This window comes from Acomys russatus, chromosome 3, assembly GCF_903995435.1.
Source record: "Acomys russatus chromosome 3, mAcoRus1.1, whole genome shotgun sequence".
NCBI classification, from domain to species: Eukaryota; Metazoa; Chordata; class Mammalia; order Rodentia; family Muridae; genus Acomys; species Acomys russatus.
In genome coordinates, this window is record NC_067139.1 from 56168957 (window position 1) to 56196943 (window position 27987).

The window sequence follows — 27987 nt, forward strand, 5'->3', positions numbered from 1 at the left end:
AACTTAAATGGGAATCAGATGAGACACCCAATACATACGGTGAACGGACCCTTAATTGTTCTCCATTTCACCTGTCTGGCCTTTCCTTGAGGGACAAGGTGGCGGCAATAAAGTAGGTGTCTCATTCCTTCTAAGGGCCTGCAAACGATAGGATGGTGCCAGGGGACAGGCACCCCCGCCTCTATTCTATAGGTTAACGTAAAAGACAAGTGCTGTTCTTGTTCCTCAGAAGTGTCTGGCAGCTTTTGGAGGGGCTTTTGGGGGAGAACTGGGGGCTCGGGAGGCTGCCAGGAGGCGCTGCGGAGCGGGTGCGCGCTCGACTCTCTGCTGCCCCCCGCGGAGGTGCCCAGGCCCCAGCCGCGGCCCCTCCAGGCTCCTCGGGAATGCTGGGAATGTGAGTCAGGGCCTGGGCGAGCGGCCGTGAGCGCGCGTGTCGGGACTGCGGCGGGCGCCGCCCCCTCGGCCCCGCCCGGCCCGGCCCCGGCGCTCCGCGCTGGCCGCGCTCCCCGCCACCTCCCCGCGCTGCCCGCGCTCCGCCGTCTCGCGCTCCTGGTCGCTCCCGCTCCTCCCGGCAGCCCGGAGCCGCGGCCACGCGAGGTTGTAAAAAATCCATGTGGGACCGCGCCAGGGCGAGCATCGCTAAGGTGAGACGCCGACGGGCCCGGCTCCCTCGTGCGGGTCTCCGCCGCTCGTGGGCAGCTGCAATGCGTTATCGGGGGTGCCGAGGGGAGACGCAGCCGCCTCCTCGGGGCTCTCTCGGGCGGGGGAAGGGATGGGGCGGCCTAAGGGCGGATTTGCCTTGGTGTCTAAACCCCCGGATTGGAACAAGTGCACAGCTCCTCCGGCGCCAGCCCGGGGCCACCTCCTGCAGTCCCTCTCTGGTAGCCACCCTCACTGTCCTCGCCTGTCTTTCCTACAAACCCCCCTCCCCTTTTGCCTGGCTGCCTTCTTGCCAGGAGGGGTGGGGTGGTTGTGAGGGTGAGGGTCTCGCAGAACGACAAGCTGAATAAAGTGGAAAACAGAGGAACCCCAGCCCCGGGGGTTGTGAGCCTGGCTGTCTGGGTGGGCTCCGGGGGAATGGCGGGGACGGACACAGACAGGTTAAAAAAAAAAAAAGCTTGGGAAAATGAAGATGATTTCCTGGGGAGGGTTAGGAGATGGTGTATGAAAAAGAATACGATGTGAAATTAAACAGCATTCCTACCTTTTCTTTTCCTATCTCCTAATTATGCGAGGGTACTTACAAGGAAGTAATAACAATAAAAATTATTATTATTATGGTCCGAGGCTTTGAAAGATCATTTTTTAGGACAGCGAAGAATAAGGGCTCCTTTGGTGATAATAAAATAGGACCAGTAAACTCTCCGCTTTTCGGCCCTACATAATTTATTTTGTAGTTAGGGGTCTTTCTCCTCCTCGCCAGAGGGAGGGTCCGCTCTGTTAGGATAAGATCGATTTTAGGCGGCTACCTGCATTTGCTGGATGAAAGACAATTTACTCCTGGAGCGGTGAATTGCCAGCTCTCTCCGTGACTGACAGCCACACCTGCCACTTACGTGGGTAGAACGGGACCGGTGGAACCCCAAGAGCCAATCAATGGTCGGGAGAGGAGGGCTTGCTCCCCCTTGCCGTGGTTAGTTTCCTGGTTGGCTCTTTAAATCAGTGGTTTTACTTAACCATTGGTTTCCACCAGGTCGGAGCTCCAGCTGTGAGAAGCCGAGAAGCGGGAAGCAAACTCCTCGAAAAATGGCCTTAGAAGCAAGTATGTTCCACCTGTCTCTCTTGTCCGCCACTAGTTGTAGTAGCTGTGCATGCCGAGGTCGTTGGCTTAGACATGAAATGCATCTGTGTAAAGAAACGGAGCGGGCAGGGAATGCTGGGGTGGCTGCTTAGAACGATTTACTTTGCCCCAGAATTGCAGTCTTCCTTATAAGAGACGCTTTTATGGTTGAGCTGAGAGAAGGGTGTGGCACTCTGTCTCCCATGGTCACTCCACTCTTGTCCTTGTGAACTCACACTGTCTCTGAGTATGTAGTTTGGCTCTTAAGTCAGATTTGGTGGGTTTATGGGATGTCTTTGAAGCAGGGACCTGTGCTTTGCTTGTGTTCAGACGAACAGAAAGGATTCTTTTTGATTTTACTGTCTAGCTCAACTCATGGAGGTGAAGGCTGCCTGCTTCTCCTTTGCAGGGTGTTGCTTAGGATGAAGGCCGTGCTGGGGTAGAGGACTTTACCGTCTCACATGAGGCATCTTGTTTGCTTGCTTCTGAACTCTAATAAAAGCTTTTGATCGTGTTGGGGGAAGGAGGTATGTATGGCTTGTGAGACTTTCTTGCACGGGTAAATCAGGGATGAAGGCGTAGTTCTTAACTTTGTACTAGCGCAGAGCTGATTTTTCAGCACCTTTCTCCTTGAATCCGTTAGAAAACTCTGAGTTGTACTGTGGATGTCAGCTCTGTATGAGGAAATTGTGAGCTGGAACATACTGGTTAGGACAGAGAAGCCAGGTGTGTCTAGACACGCTGCTAACATTGCTGCTGCTGCTGCTATGTACACATGCCTTACCTTGTTCCAAACTTAGCAGAGCACATATGAGGTAGGTGCTGCTATTTCTAAGTTATAACTGCTATTTCTAAGTTATAACTCTGGCATGATGGTAAGTACTTAGGTTTGACCCAGAGCCCGTGACCTTGCTATGGCCTTGAATTAAGAGTTTGATTGCGTGGTTTGCACAAGTCCCGTGTGAAATGTGGACTCCCGAGCATCCGTAGAGCCCACTGGGATGCTAATGACCCTTGTGCCTGCTTGCTTCCTGGTCATCCAAAGGCTCTTGCTTCTGCCAAAAGACAAACGCACCAACCTTGTGTACTGTGTGTCTCTAGTAGAGCATTTTTGGATGATTAATTAGTTCTAAACTTGATGATGATTTAAAAGAAGGGAAAACAAAAATTATGCTCTTTTATTTTTCTTGGTACCCCAAATTTCTAACTTAAGCACATTGTAGTTGAACAACTGCTTCTAACATCAGTCAGTTGGTTTCCTGCACCCTAAGGGATTAGAGTTTCATTTTTCTCTCATTTGTAAGAAAATCCATGTTCACCAGTGATTACATTTTAAATTATTCTTTGAAAATAGTATGAATCTTTTAAAAGATATTGTTATGTTGTGAAAGGCCACAGACTTATGCTCTGTGTTGTGGAGGGTGAGTGAGGTGAAGAGTGCTGTCCATGGATTCACCTTGGGGGAAACTCTGCCTCTGGCTGGGCTGATTTTGTCCAGTCTTTGTTTCACCTGTTTTCCTAGAACATCTGTTGGCTTTTCAAAAGCCGCCAGCCTGTTCCCGCTGCCCATCACACCATGTACCTCTTGCCAGCTACTAGTTCAGTTTCAGCAATATTTATACAGTTCCTTGATAGTTTATTTCAAGTTTATTTATTTTATAAGATAGTAGAACAAACACAAAGCAAAAAAGCACTAATACTAATAATGTGGCTCTTGCTAGTTTATAGCAGTTGGATCCAAGATGGAACTCAGCCATTGCAGCCAACGAGTCAGTCTGTTCTCTTTTAAATGGAGAAAAGGGACAAAAATAATGAACAGATAAGAAATGCCCCACATATCCCAAATGATAGCATGACATCGCTCTACCCTGGCAGTGTGACAAAATCACCTTTTCTATAGCAACAGGCATTCTTCCTCACACTCATGAATCGTCAGGTGAGTGCAGGATCAGCTTCTGGGAGCATCCTGATTGTAACTGTAGGGTGAGTTCTAGTGTGTTCCATGTGTGTTCTGGGGCCCAGGCTGAAGGGATGGCAGCTACCCGTGGCCTGCTCTTGTTGTGACAGATGCAGTCAAGCAGCCAGACAAACCACACAAGGAACTGTCACTTCTATTGACACTCTTGCTTGGAGATAGGACGTTGCATGGAAAAGCCCAACCTCAGTGACAGACTCCGCTTGTGGGAGGAAAGGAAGGCTAATGAACCACAATCTATACTAACCTGTTCTGAGGTGTAATTAGAGAATATTACAATTATTACCACATAGATTCATCCCCCCCCTCTCGTTTTCATACAAGGTCTCACTGTGTAGATCCAGTTGTCTTAGAACTCACTCTGTAGACCAGGCTGGCCTCAAATTCACAGAGATCCACCTGCCTCTGCCTTCCTAGGGCTGGGATTAAAGGCAACACCATGCCCTGCAACAATGATTACTTATTTCTCTATTTTTTTTCTTTTCATTCTTTTTCTTTTGGTGTGTGTGTGTGTGTGTGTGTGTGTGTGTGTGTGTGTGTGCGCGCGCGCGCCCATGAGTGCATATGCAGAGGCCAGAGGAGAATGTTGGGTGTCTTATACTCTTATTCCCTAGAGAGAGGGATTCTGCACTGCTTCCTCTCACTGCAGTGTGTGCTGGGGGTAGAGACACATGGCCATTCCCAGCTTTTACATGATGCCAGGCATCTGAAATCTGGTCCTCCTGCTTATGTGCTCTCACCCATTGAGCCATCTCCCCAGCCCCTCTCTTCATGCTTGGCTAATGGAATCTTTAACATCTCTATGGGCAACACCCCCTCCTCCATCCTCCCCCACCTCCATCCTCCCCCTCCTCCATCCTCCCCTGCCTCCATCCTCCCCCACCTCCATCCTCCCCCTCCATCCATCCTTCCCCGCCTCCATCCTCCCCCTCCTCCATCCTTCCCTGCCTCCATCCTTCCCCTCCTCCGTCCTCCCCCTCCTCCATCCTCCCCCTCCTCCATCCTCCCCCGCCTCCATCCTCCCCCTCCTCCATCCTCCCCCTCCTCCATCCTCCCCCACTTCCATCCTCCCCCACCTCCATCCTCCCCCGCCTCCATCCTCCCCCGCCTCCATCCTCCCCCGCCTCCATCCTCCCCCGCCTCCATCCTCCCCCCGCCTCCATCTTTCCCCTGCCTCCATCCTCCTCCCCCCCACCTCCATCCTCCCCCTCCTCCATCCTCCCCCACCTCCATCCTCCCCCGCCTCCATCCTCCCCCGCCTCCATCCTCCCCCTCCTCCGTCCTCCCCCTCCTCCATCCTCCCCCTCCTCCATCCTTCCCCGCCTCCATCCTCCCCCTCCTCCATCCTCCCCCTCCTCCATCCTCCCCCACTTCCATCCTCCCCCCCCTCCATCCTCCCCCGCCTCCATCCTCCCCCGCCTCCATCCTCCCCCCCCCGCCTCCATCCTCCCCCACCTCCATCCTCCCCCCACCTCCATCCTTCCCCCCCCCTCCCCCCCCCCTCCTCCTCCCCCCCATCCACCCCCGCCTCCATCCGCCCCCTCCTCCGTCCTCCCCCACCTCCATCCTCCCCCTCCTCCATCCTTCCCCCGCCTCCATCCTCCCCCACCTCCATCCTCCCCGTCCTCCATCCTCCCCCTCCTCCATCCTCCCCCGCCTCCATCCTCCCCCGCCTCCATCCCCCCCGCCCCATCCTCCCCCGCCTCCATCCTCCCCGCCTCCATCTTCCCCCGCCTCCATCCTGCCCCCCATCCTCCCCTCTCTCTTACACATACACTTACTGTTTAAACTTTGCATTTTGGAATATACAAGATTTGAGTCTAGAAGGCTGATGGTCATACCAGGTGTATGTACATGTGTGTGACTTTAATTAATGTTTATTTTAGAACCTGATAGCACTCTGTAACATAATTGTTAATGCAGTGGTGTGGGCCAGTGTGGGAGATCTGGCATTTTGGAATTTCCTGTTAGGAGTAGGTGGTGGGGGCAGAATTCTTGGATAAAATGCCATTTATTTTATTTTATTTTATTTTTTTAGATTTTCAGAGAGATAGTTGGAGCACCAGCAAGAACATTATTTATTTTTAGTGTTTTGAATGATTATGTCCTCCCTGTAGGCTTGTATATTCAAATGCTTGGTCCACAGCTGGTGAAACTTCTTGGGAAGGATTAGGAGGTGTGGCCTTGTTGGAAGAGATGTGTCGCTGAAGGGGCCATGTTGAAGCCTCAAAAGCCCCACACCATTTCCAGTTAGCTTGCTCTGTGCCTCCAACCTGTGGGTTAGGATGTGACCTCTTAGCCTAGCACCGTGCCTGGCTGCTTGCTGCCATGCTTCCCAGCGTTATGGTCGTGGACGCTAACCCTCTAGAACCATGAGCCTTCAAATTAAGTGCTTGCTTTCATAAGCTGCCTGGCGCGTGATGCTTTGTCACAACAACAGAAGAGGAGCTAAGACAATTTTGTAGGAATGTGAGGGACAGATGTGAATATAACCAAGTTATTCCATTTAGCCAGAAAGCAAGTAAGGTGAATGGCAGCAACAACTATATTAGCAGTAGTTTTTATATCCTAACCTTTTCTTTTTTGAGATACAGCCTTACTGTGTAGCCCAGGCTGGCCTGGAACCTGGCAGTTCTTTGGCTTCATAAATACGGAGATTATAGGTGTATGTCAGCACATTTGCCTATAGTGTGACTTTTATCAAATAACTATGTGCTGGGCACTATGCATAGAACTTTCCACAAAACAGCTAATTTAATATTAAAGTAGGCCTGGTTGGTTGCCTACCCAATCATCATCTCCACCCACCCTTTTAACTAGAGCAACCCAACTCTGACATAAGAATATATCTGTTTCGCCCTCCCAGACTCCCTTGCTCCATAGAGAAGGTGTGAGATGGAGGTCTGGTTATGGTGAAAGTAGAAATTATTGGGTGGGGGCTTTTCCAGAAAGCTTAGAAAAAGAGGGCACACTTGGTACACTCCAGTGCTTGTGACACCTCATTCTTGCTGCTGGGAACATAGGCATAATACCAGGATAGGCAGCACTCACTGTAACAATAAAGGTAAGACTGTGTTTTCAACATAGCAGAGCTGAGGTGTGTTTAAAGTCCTGTGTTTAAGTTTTAGCTCAGCAAAACAAAAAAGAAATATATGTAATGACAGAGCCTGGAAGGACCTTAGCCTTGCTGGCCTTTTCTCCTCTGTAATATCAGCCGGCCCTGTCTTTCAATCCTGTGCTTTGTTTTGAGGCAGGGTCTCTGGTTGTCCAGGCTGGCCTTGAACTCTTGATAACCTGTCTCTATCTCCCAAGTGCTGAGTGCTACTCCCATCTGCCTCCTGTAGTTCTTATTGAATGAAGCAAAAGTTACTGCAGCCAAATATGATCCTCTTTGATGTGTATTTTCCTAAGAGTTCCTCAAAGCAGACGTCATCGTACTTATTTTGCAGGTGGCAGCATTAAAGCTCTGAGACGTTAAAGAACGTGCCCAAGATCAGAGAACTAGTAAGTAGAGGGATTGGAATTCAGAACAGTATCACTTTGACTTTCAGGCTTTTCAAAATCCTGTCTTTGGCTGGACAACAGAAACAACCATGGTAGAAGTAATATTGGAAACGTACATTCAACTAAGCTTGAGTAGGCAGCTTCGTGCCAGACTGAAGGTGTGGAGTTTGATGCCATGGGTTAGAGACTGGACTTGAGAATCAAGGGCTGGGTGTGTGGTTTCCAGTGTTTGTGTGAACGAAGGCAGAGGGGGAAGCCGGGCATCATGCAGACCTCAGGGATGTGTGATAAGAGTGCGATTCCGTGACTGTAAGTCATGGTTTTCTGTTAGCCTGTAATCTCCTGACAACAAAGCAAAAGCTCCCTGAAGGTTAGCATTAGCTTCTATTGATGGCCTCACATTAGGCAGGAAGTAAGGAATGAGTAATATACAGAATTACTAATGCGATGTGAGTCATTAGTCAGGGTTGTAGGGTGGAGGTTTCTGCTCGTTGTCAGAACCACTTACGGGGCCCTTGATGACCTCGTCTGATGTGATGTTGGTCTTGTTCTGGCTTCATTGTGTTGAAGACCAAATTTAGAGGGGGCTGTAATGGTGCTTCAGAGCCTGTCAGCAGACTCCTTTCTGGCTGTCACCTTTAGACATTCTAGAGCTTTCGTGTCTGCGTTGACTTTCCAGGTCTTAGTCTCTGCCTGTCCTCCCCTTTGAAAATTTGTTTTATGCTAGTGGTTACAATGTTTTTTTGTTCCATAATGGCCTTTTTTCTTTTTAAATTTTAAGTAAAACTTAGCTGGATCCCACTGAGGAATTTATAGAAAAAAATAAAAGTTTCTCAAAAAACTCAAGAGTTCAGGCTTACGTGGCCTGAGGTGTCTTTACGGTGAAGGCGCGGACACGAAATGACTGCTGTACACTCTTCCTTGTGGCTGTTCAGTTGTTTTATTTATGTACTCTCTAATAAACACATGTTATATTAGAAAGCTTCCTGTGTCTTGATACCTGTAGTGTAGACTGTTAATATTTCTATGCCCACTTAGTCTCTCCTAGGCATGCCTTAGAAGTGACTTGTGGGTTTGTTTTTGTTTTTTGTTTTTTGGAGACAGGGTTTCTCTTGGCTGTCCTGGATCTTACTGTGTAGACCAGGCTGACCTCGAGCTCATAAAGATCCACCTGCTTCTTCCTCCCAAGTGCTGGGATTAAAGGCGTGTGCCACCACCACCACCACTACCTGGCCTGACTTGTGTCACTTCTATGGTAGAACATCACATGTGCAGTGTGAGACCATGCAGGGCTACCTTCCGTGGCGTGTGATCATAGAACGCTTCCTTGAGACTGAGTCACTAAATGACCAAAGCTTCTACTCAGCTGTGGTTGGATGTATACTATAAAGGAGAAACAAACCTCAGCTGTTTAAGCCGCGTAGATCTTGTGACTAGTTATTAATGCAGCGTTTCTTAGCTTATCCCTACTCATTCATAATCTCTTAGCTCGTCTGTGGAGCTTTAACTTACTTTTTTAGGTTGTTTCTGGATTAACTTGATAACTGGCCAACTTGTCCTTACTTCATACCTCAGAAAGCAATGGGCATGCCTTCACATGAGCTGTCGGTGTGCATCTCTGTGCAAACAAATCATTTGAGTTGGAATACTTGTATCAGTAACATTTGTTTTCATGTTTAGGAAAAGACTGAAGATCCTTATATGTGGCTCTTGTCTTTAGAGAAAAGATGTTGGTGCCCTGTCGCTTATCTAAGCAGTCGAGTCTCTGTGGCCTGGAGAAAAAAGTCATTGTCAGTCACCACACCATGGCTGCTATTAACCAAGCAGGTATTTATTGACTTGTGAATTAACTGTGGAACGTCTTCCTTGTGGTTGACACTGGTGCACAGAGGTGAGCCACAGATAGTGCCCCCTGTCATGAGTCATGGGTGACTTTGTTCTGGTTAGTGAGAGGCTCCGGTGTTTTGAGCATTTCCCATGCTAAGTGCTTTCTATTGCTCCTTCTATATTGCCGTTAAGTTAGGTACAATATTTCCATGTTATAGCTAAGGCAACCGAGACTCCAAGAATTTGTGAAGCCACATGAAGGAGGAAGTACTTGCCTTTTGGCTGTATTCCTCAGGATGCAGGGGAAGGTTTGCACGTAGTAGATCTTCAGCAACTAGTTATTAGATGAACTGAAGGAACAGTAGAGCTCAACCAACCAGGGTTAGACCCACATCCGCCTGACCCTTGAGGCTGCTTAGTTACTACTGGACACAGTAGAAGCAGTGACTGTCCCTACAAGTGCAAAAGAGGCAATTACTAATGGCCACAGCATCAATGCCAAAACAGCAGGAGGGGCTGGGTTGTCACTGAGATAGGTCTGAGGCTTGTGTGTCCTTTCTTTTCCCTCTGGCCCAGCGGGAAAAGCCCAAGCCACTTCCTCACTGGCCTACCAGAGATGCAGCTGGACACCTTCCCCTGCACTGGTTCAGTTTCTTCCCAAGTTGAATTCCCTCAGCACTTCTCTGCCAGATTCCCAGGACTGTGACCCTAGCACCTTGAACGTCCCTCCTCCCCTTGCAGCTCTGAGATCTGCTGCTTCCAAGTTCTAGTCCTCTGCTCTTGAACTTGTGTTGCCTTTTCCAGGCAGGGTTCATCTTGGTCAGAGCCCAGGAAATTTTCTACTTGCTGGCACCCCATGGGCACTCAACAATATTAAAAAAAAAGGGGGGGGCGAAAGGGAGAATGAGTGAGAGGAAGGCAGCCAGCACTTTTAGGAAAGAACTGATCACTCTTTTCCTGGAAGTCAATGATGAGATTACAGCCCCACTGCGGAAAGTAGGTTAAAAAGCTGTCTCTCCGATACACTTGGAGATGGGCAAACGGTGACAGTACTCATAGGTGCCTCACAACAGCTTTGCCCATTTGACCTCTGCTCTTCCCATTGTTCCTGTGTGTGTGCGCATGCATGTGCACATGCTTTTGCATGTATGTAGGCACACGTTTGTGTGGGTGCATGTGTGTATGCTTGCATGTGGAAGCCAGAGGTTGATGTTAGCAGTCATTCTCCAATGTTCTTCCACCTTATTGAAGGAAGCAGGGTTTTGCAGTTAACTCCAGAGCTGGCTGATACGGCTAATCTTGCTAGCCACCTTCCTCTCAGCATCCCCTTCTCTGACTTCTGAGGCCAGAATCACAGGCAGGCAGCTGTGACTACCAGGGCATTTATGTAGGCTTCTGGGGTCTTCACTCATGTGACAAGCACTTTAACTGGTAAGCCATTTCTTTAGTCCTCATTGAAATCGTGTGTGTGTGTGTGTGTGTGTGTGTGTGTGTGTGTGCGTGTGCGTGTGTGTGTGCGTGTGTGTGATCACCTCTTTTCTTTACTTCCTGCTTCCCCCCTTCCCCTACACAGTTTGGAGTATGAATGAACTACCAGCAGCAAAGTGCATTCCCCTCAAATGCTTGAGGAGCAAACTATTAATTCAAGGCAACTTCTTAGTGGGTCGAAGACAAGCGCTTGAATGGGAGTGGAGCAGTTTGACTGTTCTGTAAGAATACGCTCATCTCTTTATGCAAACTATGAGAGACATTTCTGCTAAAATGGCATGACTAATTATAGCAAGAAAGAGCAAGGTTTCATAAGAAACTAAACCTGGCTGCGCTCTGCAGCTATTACTTCTTGTGCAGTGAATTTCCCTGTAACGGGGTGGATCGGTCAGGGCGGAGTTTACCCTTTGTTCCCCTGCACTGATTGGAGGTTCTTTGGTGTCCTGAAACAGCTCTGAGGGTGGAGACCCATTCTCCTGAGGTGCAGAGATAGGTGCACATCTCTGTAAGATGTAAGGTTGCGCTGGACCCCGAGACCCCCTGGTCATTTTCTCAGTGGAACTGGCAGGCAGCACACTTGCGTTGTGATGGCGCCCTTTACCTGGCTGAAGGCAGACTTGCCATGTTACTTTCCTGCTAGCCCGCTGCAGCTAACTGTCATGACCTTGAAGAGCAAGGGGCAGCATCCACCTGGAGCAGAGCTGTTGACTCTTTTTTCCATTTGCGTCTCAGGAGATGCTTTCTGATCTTTTCTGACGATGTGTGCTTTCTGCTGCCCGCCTCCCCCAGGCTGTAAAGCTCTCTCCCACCCCTTCTTTCTTTCCCAGTCTGGTACATCCTCCTGCTTGTTCCTGTGCCTCTCTCTAGGGGAGCAGGAAGCTGGGTAGTGAATGGGGTGATGGCTTTGCATTCTAGTGGGCTGTGTGAGAGGACACGTCCCATTTGATGCTGGGTGGACACAAAGGCAACTGGGTTTCAATGGCTGCTCATCATGCTTGGGGCCATGGAGCAGTTAGCAGGGGCTGACACACAAGGGGAATTCTTGGCCATTTTTGTTAAGGATGAAAAAGAACCATTATTTTTATATACAGGCTTCAAATACACTGATGACCCACCTTTAATTCACAACATGAATAGTTGCCTGGAATAACTTCAGAGCGCATTCTTTTAGCTATAGAAATGTAACACTGGCCTGGGGTCCAGAGACGTGAGTTCCTTTTGTGTGTCTGCCACTAATCTCCTTATTTGGGGCCTCTAGTTCTCATCACTTAGGCCAACTTATTTCATGTCTACCATGTAAGACACACACACACACACATACACACACACACACTCTCTCTCAATCACACATATTTGCTCATGCATGCAGACTCTTAATAAATTAACTGTCATTTTTCTGCAGTGTCAACCTTGGGAGCAAAAGCAGCATGTGTGCTCTTATGATATTTTATTAATAAGGAAGTAAACCATTATATCGTCACCACAAGTCTATGTAATTGCCTCATGGCAGGTCTCTCCTGGGCATGAGAAGCACTGTAACCAGAGCAGGTCAATTTGGGGTTTGAGGGTTAGAGTATCTAGTGGTAGCCGAGAGCTGTGAGGAGATGATTGCAGTGAGTTCTCTTCTGGGGAGCAACTAGCCTGCCACAGAGGACTTCAGAGGTTCATGGAGGAAGGTTCCTGAAGAGGAGGGTGACACTCAAGGTATCATGGAGGACAAGTGGGACACTAGAGAGACTCTGGATTTTGGTGGTATAAATATCAGATGAATAGTATGGGCCAAGGCCCAAAGATGAGAACATGGGAGATTTGGGGCTTGGTGAGGTAGACATAGGTGTGCCGGTGGAGCCAGTGTTTTGGTGAGGGTGTGGTCAGAGTGGCCACAAGGACCCTGTGAGCCATGAAGAAGCTATAGCTGGAACTTCACTCTCAAGGATCTCAGATTGACACAAAGACTCCAAATGCTGATTTATCTGTACTAGGATTTGAACCTGGGACCTTGTACTTGTGGGAGTGATTTGGGGCTTGGTTTGGGTTAAGGAGCCTGAAAGTGGGAGAGAGGCCAGCAGGATGACGTGGAGAGCTAGAGGTAGGTTGGCTATGGCCTTAGAAATCCTAGCACTGCTCACTGGGGCCTCATTGATTAGACACTTTATGGAGCCTTGCTAATGTTCAAAGACTGTCTTTTCAGGTGGGATGTTCCCAACCGGAGAGCTCTACACTGCTTCGGTGTTTTGAGAATCTTTCTAAATATCATCAAGTGCCAAAATCTTTTCAGTGAGATTTAAGTAGAGAATAAGAATGTTGATTTTTGCTTTAAAGACACAAAGGTCAGGGTTTGTAGTAAGTGGACAGAATCAAACCGACCATTAGAATAATGAGAGGGAAATCTAGGAGTCATTTATGGCATATAGCCTTGGAGAGTGGTGTGTGAAAGTTCGTGAATGCAAATGGTTTAGTCAGTCTGAGTTAGAGGCGAGTGCACTGCCTCATGTCCTACGTGTACCGCCTGCCTTTGACATTACACTTTGCTCCGAACTTCTGTGCCTCCATTTAGGAACTGATGTCTTGAGCTGTTGTGTCACAGCTGTATCTGCCGAAAGCACTTGTATTCCAGGAGAGTTACCCATAGTATTTGTACACCCACTGGGCTGTTTCATGAATGTCTGCACTATTTTATAGAAGTAACTGGAAACCAGAGTTCATGTCAGAGTCAGTCCCCGCGCTCCACATAACTGTGGAGAATGTCCTGTCCATTGGCTAGGTCAGAGTAGGGGTTCAATGTTTACTACTTGTATTGTCCTTGGTTAGTGTAATAGTCCCCCTCAGTCATAGACCTAGGGGAGGGGAATAGGGTGAAAGAGGAAGGGAGGGAGGAACGGGAGGATACAAGTGATGGGATAACAATTGAGTTGTAATCTGAATAAATTAAATAAAAATAAAAAAAGAAGTAACTGGAAAAATGTAGGCAGCAATAAAAGGAAGAGTGAGCCTTAGAATGTGACTGAGCAAAGACTTTAGGTATGCCCACAGTGTGAGAGTTTAGTCAAATGCTCCAGTTTGGTCAACTATGCAACATAGTTGTATGGAATAAGAAAAGGCTAAAAGTCTTGTGGTGAACGAAATGTCAGGAAAAAAGGAGCAAGAGTTACACTAAAGAGTAAAATGTAAATAGAGTCCTCTTGTTTTTAAGCATGTAAGTTTAGTCTGCATTTGTTTCAGTTTTTAGAATCAGAAATGTATTTTCTAGGAGATGGTGATACAGATCAGTCAGCAGAGTGTGTGTTAGCTTGTGTTAGGACCTGCATTTGATTCTGAGTACTGCATAAACCAGGCATGGTAGTGAATGCCTCTCATCCCAGCATGCAGGAGTAGAGGTTCAAGGTCATCGTCAGATACATATCGAGTTCAAGGCCAGCCTGAGATAGATGAGACTGTCTCTAGATATTAGATTATCCATTACTTTGTTTATGTGTTTGTTTATTTATTTATTTACTTATTGTAGGGATTGAACTCAGAGCCTTGCATATACTAATTATAATCTCTACCTCTAACATATTTATCTAGCCCTTGTCAGTCTCACTGAAGAGAGTAGACCCGAGTTGTGACCTGTTGTGTAGGTGAATGTTGGGGTAACAATATTCTCCTTATATTCTGTCTAACATGTGGTACTTGGCAAAGGCTGTACTGGATGGAGTGTCATGGTCCATTTGTTAGAATGGTGCACTATGGAGCTGGAAAAAGGGCAGAATACGTCTTTTTTTTCTTATTTATTTATTTATTTATTTATTTATTTATTTATTTATTCATTCACTTTATATCCTGATTGTAGTCCCTTCCCTCATCACCTCCTGGTCCCATCTTCCCTCATCACCTCCTGGTCCCACCTTCCCTCCCTGATAAAACATACTTTTACTCTTGCCAAGATGGCAAGTCAGAGCCGGAGAGAGAAAGGCACAGTCAACTTGCATCCCTGTCATTCCCCAGGTCAGAAGCTATGTTGGTGATATGTTTGTTCTGGGCACCCTGCTTGCTCTCTGGGGAGGTTCTCTAGCTTTTGTGGGATTGAGTGAGCTGGGCATGAAATTCCAGTACCTTCTAGTGCTTCTTGCGTCTGTGCCATAGTGCACCTGTTAGAAATTCATTCCCTTGGAAGGCTGGTTAGCATTTCATTGTGTGTAGATATGCCACATTTGACTTACCCGACTGGTGCTTTAAGGCTGTCTCCACCTTTTAGCTAATATAAATAATTCTACCCTAAGCTTTGGTGTTGAAAGTTTTTGAGGATATTCAATTCCCTGGCACTTCTGCTCTGTCTCTTACAGGGGAAGATTAGCTCCCCAAGGTTCAAAAGGAAACCCCAGGTAGAGGTGCTGCTGTTGGCAGGGTGGAGTCCCTTGGGGGCTCTCTAATGTCCCTTTCAGAGGGAAGAGTGTAGCATCCGCTCACAAGCTCCTGACCCAAGCAGTGGAGGAACTGGCATCTGAATCTTGTACTCTTAGCCCCCAAGGCCATGCTTCAACTGTTCTGCACAGAGCTGTCTTTAGTTATAATGCTACAGTGGTTAGGAAGAGGAAAGAGATGTGGTTCCTGCCTTGAGTGAGTTGTGATGACTGAATTATCTACCCTGTGAAAGGCTCAAGTGAAATGGTGGCTTAGTGCAGTTGGAAACTCTGTTGTAAGATAGGGTAACAGATGGCACGTGCTTGGAGCCCCGTTCTCTTGCTCTTCTATGGTGAAGGCATGCCTGGGACAGGTACAACTGGACTCACGATGGAGCCTTGCTTTAGACATGTATTCACACATGTACTAGCCATTCGGATCCTGAGTTGTAGCACCCTAGTTGTCATTCATTTTGTGCTGCTCTAGCATAGCACCCAAGATGCATTCCACCTTGAGCTTTTTAAGTAGTTGCATTCACTTTATGTCCAAGCATCAGGAAAAAGTTTTTTTTTTTTTTTTTTTGGAAGCCTAATAAAGAAAACACACATGGAGGCGGTTTAAATGGCTGGACATATGCATTGATGTCTGAAAAGACATAATTTAGACAATTTGCATCCGTCTAGAGACCTAATTTGAAAGATTCTGTTCTGAAGGATGGCATTATCTTCCTTGCTAATGTAATAAAGGGAAGGAAAAAAGTGAGCAAATGCTGTCCCATGTTTTAACCTAAACGTTAAAGTGTTTTGTTTAGCACAGACTGGGTGGTCTGTGGTTCTGTCTCTGCTTGCCTTCACTCTAGGTCTTGGGCTGGAGGGCTGGCTCAATCTTGAATAATTATACACACGGGGAAGAGGATATACAGTTGCTTACCCACAGGGCTTTCTACTCACATGCCATTGGCTAAAACAAATCACATGGCCAAGCCAAGTTTCAGTGGAGCAGGAAAGATTCTCTTCCTACCAGAGGGGGACATACTAGGAACAAACGCTGTAGCTGGCTGAAATTTTATCTCCACGTACAGACTCTGGACAACTTTTTTTTTGGACAAGTTAATCTTTTTAGACCCATTATTGCAAGATTTTTTAATATTATCAATTCTGTTTTACTCACAAGGAAGAAAACAGTTCAGTGTGTCTGTTGATCAAAATTGATGATGATAACGATGATCATACTCAGTAAGCCTTGGCGGGCATTCAGCTGAGCATTTCTATGTTCTTAGCTCTAATAATTAGTCACTTAATTTTGTAAAATAGCTATCATTACAGATGAGGCCTTTCTACTGAGTGAAGCTTAGTGAAGCTCATTAAGTTGCTCAAAGTTAAACATATAATAAGTATTAGATCATGGACTCACATTTAATGTATGCTAAATCTCTTACGATTTCTCAAACTTGGGTAGGCTCTCTTTAGAATAAAACTGTTATAGTGATACTTGAATTGTATAAACATAAGGTTGGTGAGGTCATTTTAAAACGCCTTATAGTTTCATAAAGCCTAAATCAATTTAGAAATTGAGTACTCTTCATATTAATAATTCAAATTAATATCATTAACTTAACTGCATTAACTAAATTGCTGCTTGTAACTGGAATATGATGCTGATTATTGTAGGCGGGTTATTTGGCAGTCAACTGGTCTACCCTGCTGTGCACTGGGTGATGACTCAGTTCTCTCACAAACCTAACTTCTGTGAAACTTTGACTCACACCGAGGCACATGGCATCCTCTACCTTTTACCCAGTGGGAACGCATTTTTTAGATTCCCAAGACCATCACCTCTCCTTTCTCATTGACTCACAGTGATTCCTTTGGCTGCAGGGAGATACTCAAAACTCAATGGACATGTCTGTTGATGTGTGCAAGGACAGTCTCACGCTGTCTTCAGATTTCTGAAATAAAGACAACCCTTGAATTCTCATGAGCATTGTAAATTCCTTAACAAATGTGATTATGACTCTGTCCTCCATGTCAGATTCTGCCTAGTTGAAAAATCTAAGTTTTTTCCCATCTGTTACTGCACTTTCTTTCATTGAGTTCCCTTAGAGTATACAACTATCCCTCTCAAGAGGCCTTCTTCCTATTCTAGGGTTTCAAGTAGCTGACAGCCTTGTAAAACAATTAGAGTTTGTTACTGTAAATCCCTGTAAATCCAAATAAAGGCGATGTGGCCTCATTTCTCATGGAGGGCCCCTGGCATGTTAGAAGCTACTTTCCAGATTTGTTCTTTGGAAATGTTCAGTGAGTAGATTCCAGCCATGTGTCTTGGCTTCATTTTTTTTCCCTACTAGATAGAATTCATGAGTAAGAGATCTCTTTCTGGTATTTGATGACTGAACATATGAACTCCCATTCACTGTTAATTCAGGTGTGTCAAGAGGCCTCTGAATCCAACTCAGCATTGTGCTCATGGCTCTCTTTAAAGGCTCAGGTGCAGTTCCACCACGAGCACCAGCCACGTTATTGAGAGTCTGTTCTCTTCTTTTAGATGGAATAGATAGATATATGCACACCTGAGAACGTAAATGTACCCATGCATGAGTACACATGAATGCTGTGCTCTGAAATATGCACATCAAAGCTATTCTTCACCTCCTGTTTTTGAGTTCTTCTTGTTGCTATTTTTTTTTGTATGTGATTTTGTACATATATATATATACATATACATATATATATGTTTTTTTTCTAGCAACATGCTATTTAAACAGAATGCTGTTGTCCATGAAGGAGCATTTTGTATTATTGAGTGTCTGGGGAAAGAGAAAGAGCTATATTTCTTTGACCTTTTTGTCATTTTCTCTGGAACATCTGTCAGTGGACAGATTTGGGGGTTTTTTTTTAGTGTAAGACCCAATAATTCCTGGCTCTTTTTTTTTTTTTTTGGTAAGTGTACTGTAGCTAAAGCTTCGCCAATTGACATTTCACGTTTTTAGATTAAAGGAGATGCACAGATGTTTTAAAACCAAATTTAAAAATCTTAGTTATTTCTTCAGTATAACCAGTTTAATTTGTTCCATTGTGTGAGGCCGTGGGTAATGCTATAATCAGCATATTGTACTAGCCATAACCATTACTTTAATTTTATTTAACATCTCATTACTTTTACCTTTCATTGCTTGATTTTTGTTATGTTTTTAACTGGTGGATTTGCTTATATACTTTAATAGCGTATTTCTTTAAACAGTTTTTAGGTATTTTACATTTTTAATTTAACACTTTGGAATAATATGATAGAATTTAAATTGAAACAGTAGAAATGGCCGATGGGAAGAACAAAACCAAAACTTGGGTGTATAGAGCGCTGCCTTACCTTGCGGTATGGAATACAGTCAACCTCCTTGTTCAAGTGCTTTGCTATAAAATACGAGCTGAGGCAGCTGAACTTGTAATCATGCTAAATCTGCACATGGAAAAACAGTAATTATAAAACGAGTGTGAGAGAACTAGGGAGAAAGCAGTGAGGTGTGCACAGGTATGTTTCACTGTCATAGAGATTTTTGGAAAATGATTGCAAAGCATTTTTTGGCAATTTCAGCTACAGCAAGTTGGATTTTTTTAAAACCCCAAACTCCTATTTTTGTAGCACTTAAAGATTAAGTAGTTTATTATTGAGATTTCTTAATATCTACATATATAGAATATTGGAGCCTGCAGATTTTTCCTGTTTAAAAGAAAATATAAGAGCCCCCTAACCAAGAAGCTGTTTGCAATAGGTGCCCACTGGCAAAAAGGAAAATCCGTTTTCTCCTGTGGAGTCTCATTGAGTTTACTCACCCACTCCAGGGCAGCCAGTACATGTAGTTGGCAAGCAGGAAATAAACTCATTTTTTATTTTTGTCTTTTTTTTTTAAACTTTTTGTTTTGTTTTGACATTTCTTGTCTTTATTGATCTTTTGCTTGTTTGTTTTGACTTGTTTTTGTGTTCAGGGACAGGGGAGGGGGAGAGTGTGTTGGGTGAGTAGGGAAATGAGGAGGTTCTGGGGGGAGTTTGGGGAGGGAGAAATAGGATCAGAATATATTTCTGGTATAAGCCAGGCATAGTGGCGCACATCTTTAATCCCAGCACTTGGGAGGTAGAGGCAGTTGGATCATTATGAGTTCTAGGCCAGACTGGTCTACAAAGCCAGTACAATACAGCCAAGGATACACGGAGAAACCCTATCTTGAGAAACAAAAGCAAAAACAAATATAAAAATAAAAACATAAATATCTATGTATACACACACACACACACACACACACACACACACACATATATATAACAAAATAAAAAAACTATAAAACATATTACTACTAAGCACATTGCTTCTTAATATGTCCAGGAGAAAGAAAGGAGAACCTACCCCTTAGGATAAAAAAACAGTGTCTGAAGCATTTAAATTAGCAAACCGAGTTTGACCCAAGCTAATCTGGCTAAATTTAATGAGTTGAGAGAATTCCAAGATAAATTTGAGGTTCCTAGTGGCCTTAGGCTTATCAAGGTTATCTGGGTTAGCTTTTATTGGAAATTATCTGTGTGCTGGACATTCTGCTATCTTTCTTGTATCATTTCGGTTAATCACACCCCTCCCCCCAAATCCTTATGAGAAGTGCCACTGTCACCCCCCACCCCCAACTTTGTAGTTGAAGAAAATGAAGGGCAGAGGAGGGAATGCCCCTTGAGGGCACATCCGGAAGTGCGATGGATGGATGGATGGATGGATGGATGGATGGATGGATGGATGGATGGGCCCAGTCAGATCTGCTTTCAAAGCTCTCCCTCTCTTTTGAAAAACAATGTCGTTCCTCTTCGGCTGGCATTTTAAGATTTTCATCTAATGTCCTTGGAAGTGATCTCAATGTTACGAAGAAAGGTTGTGATACTCAAGCACCAGTGTCATTCTTTGAGACATTCAAAGACTGCTCTGTATAGCTGCCCTGCCCTTAGGCATATGTAAGAGGAGCCACTAGGGCCGCTCTGTGACTGTGTCTTCCCCATAGGGGAGGACTGCATGGGCACAAGAACCGGTGTCTGCAGAGCCTGGCATTTTAGAGTCCACTCTTGTACCTACAGGCCCATGACCAGCCTGTATAAACAACCCTAACTGTCTCCAAAGCCCACTACCGGTATACCCATCACTGCACTTGGGGTGCCAAGGGACACATGTTTACAAGGTTAAAGACAAGATACCAAGAGGCGACAGCCCATGGGCCAAATCCAACTACTGTCACATTTCTTTTAAAAAATCGGGTTTTATTGGAATGCAGCCTTGCCTACTGGCTATACATCATCTGTAGATGCTTTCATGCTGAAATGGCAGTCAGGCACTTGTGACAGAGACCGAATGGCCCACAAAACCTGAAATACATCGTCATCCGTCTTTTACAGAAAAAGCTTCTTTACCTTGGATATAGCTAGAAATAGCCTAGTGTGCTAGCTAGCAGAATTCTTATATGTGAGGCCCTGGGGTATATTTGGACTAGCAGTGAGTTCAGATGGTTTTAGGGGTTAGATAGGCCTTCCTTTTACTACTGGATTTTGTTTAGAACTCAAGAGAGTAAATATTCTAATTTGGGTTCAAGTGCCACCATTCTAACCTGTACATTTATCCGGGTGGGAGGAAAGAACGAATGTGCCTTATTGGCCAGCTTATCAGCTCAATGTATACATTTGAAATGTATAGCTATGTGGCCCTTGGGCCTGTATTATCCTCTGCAGCCTTCCGTTGTTAGACCAAGTGTAAGAAACCTGCAGCGCACAGTAGGGGTTTATGGTAGAAGGAAGAGAGACCCCAAGAAAGTATGAAATCTCATGGAGTAGGAGTGCTTTGGGGACATACGTGGACTGTTGGACATGATGTGGAGCATGTTCTAAGTCCTGATAGTGGCAGAGGTGACACAGGTGTGAGCCATATAAAATCAATCTGTACTGTTAATAGTTACCTTTATCAATGCCTGCAGTAGCACATATACCTGTTATCCCAATATCTGGGAAGCTGATGCCAGCTGGAGTAAGTTCCAGGCCAGCCTTGGCTACATAGTGAGCTATTGTCTCGAAAAGAAGAAAGGCTTGCCTTTATCATGTGTGCTATCATTTGGGTTTATAAAAACAAATAAGACCAACTATATTTGAAAAGAAGAAACTCCCACCCAAATTCGCATTCCCTAGGTCACTTGGCCAAATTAAGTGTTCACTGCTAGACATTGCAGGTCTGTTCTGTAGGGTACCACCCCCCACACCCCCCACCCACATGACCAGGCCCTAGATCTCAAGTCCACATGGCCTGGGGATGTGATGCAAAGGGACTGACCTTCTAGAAGGTAAGCTGTCAGGTGATATCTACATGACGTCGAAGAGGTCCCAGGAAGGGAAATGTGATGGCTGAGAGGCAGGAAGGGACTTGATGCCTTTGAGCAAATAGGAAGAAGACCTGTTCAGAGATGGTTAAGGAGAGAGTTCCCAGAGAGTGAGTGGGAAACAGAGCCTACAGGGTTTTGGGTTTATCTCTGCAGCACTGGGAAGCTTCGAAGGGTTCTGAGTGGGTGGTGGAGATATTTCTGTGATTATAATTGTAACTTAACACAGTTTGGCTGATGTTTTGGAAATAGAGCCGAGGGTGTCAAAACGGGAGGTGGTTTAGGAGGGTATGGGCTAGCTTCAGCGAGAGTCATGCTAGTGTAACAGGGTGGTGACAGTAGGTGTGGGAACATGGAGACAGATTCAAGGGAGATTTTTAGAAAGTAGGTAGAATTGGACTTGAGGTAGGTGGGAAAGAGAATGAACTCTTAATTAAGGTCTTTCATGTGGTAGAAGTGCTCGGCGTTTTACTGCCTATAGGCCAAAGATGGAAAGAGGGAGTCAGGCAGAATACAAGGCCATAGGTGTGGGGGGATAGGAAAAGCAGAGGTGCGTGCCTGCTTCTGCAGGTGCTGGTTGGCTCCAGTCTGTCACTGTCCTGGAGGGAAGTGAGCACATATTGTCAGACTTTCAGATTTTACTTTTTCTTTTTTTTTTTTTCAAGAAGGAGCTGGGATCTGGATTTTAATGTTAATTAACTGTATCTTTCTGGTCGGCAACTAAAAGCAAAATCTAAATAGCCCTGTCCTAGTCATACTGCACGTGTTTGTAGCCCTGTCCTGGCCACACTATACACGTCTGCAGCCCTGCCCTGGCCACACTATACACGTCTGTAGCTCTGTCCTGGCCACACTATACACGTCTGTAGCTCTGTCCTGGCCACACTATACACGTCTGCAGCCCTGTCCTGGCCACACTATACACGTCTGCAGCCCTGCCCTGGCCACACTATACACGTCTGTAGCTCTGTCCTGGCCACACTATACACGTCTGTAGCTCTGTCCTGGCCACACTATACACGTCTGCAGCCCTGTCCTGGCCACAGTATACACGTCTGCAGCCCTGTCCTGGCCACACTATACACGTCTGCAGCCCTGTCCTGGCCACACTATACACGTCTGCAGCCCTGTCCTGGCCACAGTATACACGTCTGCAGCCCTGTCCTGGCCACACTATACACGTCTGCAGCCCTGCCCTGGCCACACTATACACGTCTGCAGCCCTGCCCTGGCCACACTATACACGTCTGTAGCTCTGTCTTGGCCACACTATACACGTCTGTAGCTCTGTCCTGGCCACACTATACACGTCTGCAGCCCTGTCCTGGCCACACTATACACGTCTGCAGCCCTGCCCTGGCCACACTATACACGTCTGCAGCCCTGTCCTGGCCACACTATACACGTCTGCAGCCCTGTCCTGGCCACACTATACACGTCTGCAGCCCTGTCCTGGCCACACTATACACGTCTGCAGCCCTGTCCTGGCCACAGTATACACGTCTGCAGCCCTGTCCTGGCCACACTCTACACGTCTGCAGCCCTGCCCTGGCCACACTATACACGTCTGCAGCCCTGCCCTGGCCACACTATACACGTCTGTAGCTCTGTCTTGGCCACACTATACACGTCTGTAGCTCTGTCCTGGCCACACTATACACGTCTGCAGCCCTGTCCTGGCCACACTATACACGTCTGCAGCCCTGCCCTGGCCACACTATACACGTCTGCAGCCCTGTCCTGGCCACACTATACACGTCTGCAGCCCTGTCCTGGCCACACTATACACGTCTGCAGCCCTGTCCTGGCCACACTATACACGTCTGCAGCCCTGTCCTGGCCACAGTATACACGTCTGCAGCCCTGTCCTGGCCACACTATACACGTCTGCAGCCCTGTCCTGGCCACACTATACACGTCTGCAGCCCTGTCCTGGCCACACTATACACGTCTGTAGCTCTGTCCTGGCCACACTATACACGTCTGCAGCCCTGCCCTGGCCACAGTATACACGTCTGCAGCCCTGTCCTGGCCACACTATACATGTCTGCAGCCCTGTCCTGGCCACACTATACACGTCTGCAGCCCTGTCCTGGCCACACTATACATGTCTGCAGCCCTGTCCTGGCCACAGTATACATGTCTGTAGTCCTGTCCTGGCCACAGTATACACGTCTGTAGTCACTTTAGCCTGATGGGCAATGACTTCTTGCTTGAGACCTGTTCTAGGCCATGACTCCCTGTAGAAAGATTTTATTTTGGACTTAAATGGCATCTGTAACCAAAAGTTTAAAAAAAGTTGGAGAGGCTGATCAGGAAAAAAAAAAAAAAAAAAAAAGAGTGATATTTTAAATTGGCAAAGTCTTGGGAGATACTGATGAGCTCAGCTCACAAGGTCTGTCAGCAGGGCTCAGGTGATGGGCCGAGGCTGAAATCTGTGGAAATAAACTTAACCTAATTTAGAGCAGATAGAAGGAAGTGCTTTTGTCTTAAAATAGAGCATTCCAGACTGTGATAGTCTGAGACACTTGAGTGAGACAAGAATTAAGGCTCTTCCCAGCCATCTTCCCCTGAGCTTCTAGTTGGAGAGTCCTTAAGCCTTTTTAAGAGGGTGAGTGGGTGAGTGCATATTTTATTTATGAATCCATATGCAATTAGAGACAGCGTTCTCATAGGTTCATAAAACCATCTGTTATTTCATTTGAGTTTTAAGCAGGATTTACCTGTGGACTTTGAATTTTATTCATGAGGTGCTTTTTTAAATGGAAGGTGCTGTGCAACTAATTTCTTTGGGGTCATATAGCTTCTCTTATGTCAGCAACATTTGTTACTTTGCAGTTTGAGGTTATGAATAATTTATCCTTCTTAGTGTTGTGTATTACAAATACACGCAAGCAGGGTATTTTAAAGAGTTTATTAGAGACTCCACTGGTGGACTCCATCCTGGCTCTGTGAGAATACTTAAAACAGTAAAGTCTTACTGCTACCTTATTTTCTAAAGGCACATTTATAGGTGAGTAGAATGGTGCGTGCCTATAATCTCAGCACTTGGGAGGCAGAGTCAGGCAGATCTCTGTGAGTTTGAGGCCAGCCTGGTCTACAGAGTGAGTTCCAGGACAGCCAAGGCTACAAGAGAAAGCCTGCCTCGAAAAACAAACAAACAAACAAACAAACACAAACAAACAAACGATCTTGAAGTCAGCGATGGCAAGTAGGCACTAGTAGTCACTTAATAAAGTTAATCTTTATTTTCTCAAAAATCCATCTTAGAGAAGAAAGAAAGAACAAACGAATGAACGAACTAGGGTAGATGAGAAATAAGGAGACAACAACCCAAAAAAGCCTGAGTGTCAGAGCAAGTGTCTTAAAATACACCAGGGAACTTAAACACAGCTGGGCAGAGGGCGGAGGGTGTGAGTGACTCAGGAGAACAGGTAGGAATCATGAGGTGGTGTGGGGGGAATGTGGCAGCCAGGGAGCCTGCTTCTGGCTGACTTCATTGTCTTAGTCTGCACCTCTCGAACAAGTTTGACCTAATTCTGAGCGTAGTAGCCTTAGGGGTGGTCTGGTCCCGAGAAACTGTGCCTGATCTTTATAAATCTGGTAGAAGAAACTCATTTCCAAATAATGTGTTTGGCTTAGGTTGCTAATTAAAATTAATTTTAAGCAGGAGATGTGTGGGCTGGGGTGATGGCTCATTTGATAAAGTGATAAAGGCTGTAAGCATGGGGATCTGAATTTAACCCACATGAAAAAGACAGGTGTGTGGTGTGGTGCTTGCTTTTAATCCCAGTGCTGGGGAGGCAAGGAAAGGTAGAACCATGGGGGTCACTGGTCTGCCAGCCTTACCTAATTAGAGCGCTCCAGGCCAATGAGAAGATGGTGGATGGGCAGAGCAGTGAGATGGCTTGGTAGGGAAAGTGCTTGCTTATGTAAGCCTGTCAACCTTGAGGTCAATCCCTGGAGCCCATGGTGGAAGGCGAGAACTGACCCCTTGAAGTTGTCCTCTGAGTCCAAATGTGCTGTAGCATATTGCATCTGTGTGTACACACACGTACACACACACACACACACACACACACACACACACACACACACACACACACACACACTTTATATATAATAATAAGTTAAGCTTCAAAACTTAAAAGGGCAGGAGTGGTGGTCCAGCACTCTAATCCCAGCAGAGGCAGGCAGATCTCTGAGTTTGAGGCCAGCTTGCTTTACAGAGTGAGTTCCAGGATAGCTAGGGCTGCACAGAGAAACCATGTCTCAGAAAACTAAAATAAAAAAGAAAAGAAAGAAGAAACCCAGAAAAAAAGAAAGGAGGAGGGAGAGGAGGAGGAGGAGAAGGAGGAAGAAGAAGAAGAAGAAAAAAGAAGAGGAGGAGGAGGGAGAGGAGGAGGAGGAGAAGGAGGAAGAAGAAGAAGAAGAAAAAAGAAGAGGAGGAGGAGGGAGAGGAGGAGAGAGGAGGAGGAGGAGAAGAAGAGGAAGAAGAAGAAGAAGAAGAAAAAGAAGCGAGAGAGGAGGAGGAGAGGGAGGAGAGAGGAGGGAAGAGAAGAAGAGAAAGAAGAAGAAAAAAGAAAGAAGAGAAAAAGAGAGGAGGAGGAAGGAGGAGGAGGAGGAGGGAGAGGAGGAGGAGGAGAAGAAGAAGAAGAAGAGGAAAGACAGGAAGGAAAGGAAGAGAAGAGGAAGGAGAAGAAGAAGGAGGAAGAGGAGGAGGAGGAGGAGAAGTAGTAGAAGAAGATTAAAAGGAAGATAGATGGCTTTGTTTAGGATGACACAGAGATTGTCCTCTGATCTTTGCATGAGCAATGAATACACATGCACACACAAATATTTATACCCCCCACTTTTAGGGACAAGAGGCAATTTATTGTAGAATCAAGTGTAAGTTTCAGTGGCCTAGGAACACAGATGGTACAAATTCCACATTCCAAACTCATAACAGCCTCCTGAGGTTTTTATAATGACAGAACAAAGAAAACCATAAAGTAACACACTTGTCAGACATATTGGTAGCAACATGATGTAAGTGAGTGAGCAAAGTGGGGACACGTCTGCTATAGACCTCTATCTGCTGACACCATTAGCTTTATTTGGTTGAAGCTAGCAGTTCGCCAAGTTAAGACATGCCAAGAGGTTTCACCTGACTAGCACAGGGATGTTACCTGAGATATAAAAGTGGTCAAGAGACAGCTATTAATGGCACTGGAGATAGCCCACATTATATTGTATTAGACTGTGGCCCCGCAGCCATCTGACCCTTCTACAATCACTTCTAATCAGATAATCAGTCTTGTAGAAGGTTCAAAGTTAGGTGCAGTTTCCTCTCAGGAACTTTCATCACATTTTGATAACATTCAGTGCCTCAAACACCTGGAGACTTTTCAGTCACGGCAGAGAAGGGATAACAAGTGCTTACACAGGGAACGTCTGATAAGACTTTTTTTACATTCCTTTATCTGGCTTCAGTAGACCCATTTGCAGCTGTAAATCTTCAAGAACTGGAACTGTCCTTGATTTAGTTCTTCTGTTGTGAGGAGTGGCTGCTATATGTATTATCATTTCTCATAAACACACTTTAAAAGAAAAAAACCAGATCTGTAGTAACGAACTTCTGTTACCATTTTGATGGCCTCCTAATCGCCCTCTTGACTTGGTTGGTAGTTTCTGTGGAGCCGCCTAGACAGAACAGCTTTGTCTAGTGTGATCTTGGTGGTGCAAGCATCAGTGTTTTTCTCAGCTGCTTGACATGGACTGCGATGGCCGACTTGTGTTTTCTTTCTGACTCCCTGGCTTCATTGTTGAGGCTTGAAAAATAAATGAGTGATTATACTTTTCCTTGGAGTTTTTGAGGTCAAAACTCCAGTCATTTTCCACATTTAAAAATGTTAGCTTAAATTATCTCTACAAAATAATGGGTTTCACTATGAAATTTTCAGTCTTTGACCATATCTAGTAATGACTTTTTTTTCCCCACACAGCATCATAGGTAGCCCAGGCTGGTCTCCCTTCTACTTCCACGTTTTAAGTGCTGTGATTACAGGTGTGGGCAACTATGCATGGTTCTAGTAAATTCTTGTATCATTTACCTTTCCCTGTTAGAGGTCAATTTTGTAGTACCTAGTTCTTGTAGCCATCACTCCTTCAAACCCTGTTGGATGTGAGCTCAAGAGAATTGCTTGAGAATGTCCATTCTAGGGAGTAAATTTCCTGCAGATAGAAGCTATGTCATATCTCAACCCCTTCTGCCTGGCATTCAACATCAGGAATTAATCTGTTGCCTAAAAACATTTCTTGTGTGATGAAATAAGAATGTTTTAAGGAAAAATTTGAGGTATCCCAAAAGGAAAAGGATTCACCTGCCAAATAGTCGTTGGGAGATTATATCATAGATTCACATTTGGAGTCATCGCTTGGCCACTCTACTGGTCTCACATCTCTGAGTCTTCTTGGTACAAAACCAAATTCCCATCAGTTACACTAATCTAGACATCTGCTAAACTGCTCAGGAAGTACAAGCTGAAAACAGCTGGAGTGGGATAATATTCATCTTAAGGGGCAGTTATGAATATACAATGTTGAAGTCTTAGTTGATACAGGATTTTTTAATGGCCTCAGGAAGAGATCGTAGC

At 45.7% G+C, this 27987-nt stretch overlaps 1 protein-coding gene across 4 annotated transcripts in view; it reads left to right on the forward strand.

The window, feature by feature from the left end:
• Positions 1-502: 502 nt before the first annotated feature.
• The window catches only part of Erc2 (ELKS/RAB6-interacting/CAST family member 2), a 925224-nt gene continuing 897739 nt past the window's right edge, over positions 503-27987 (forward strand). For all 4 annotated transcript variants that reach the window (XM_051140768.1, XM_051140793.1, XM_051140783.1 and 1 more), the window contains exon 1: positions 503-644. The gene's annotated coding sequence lies outside the window, so the exon portion shown is untranslated. The remainder of the gene's footprint in view (positions 645-27987) is intronic.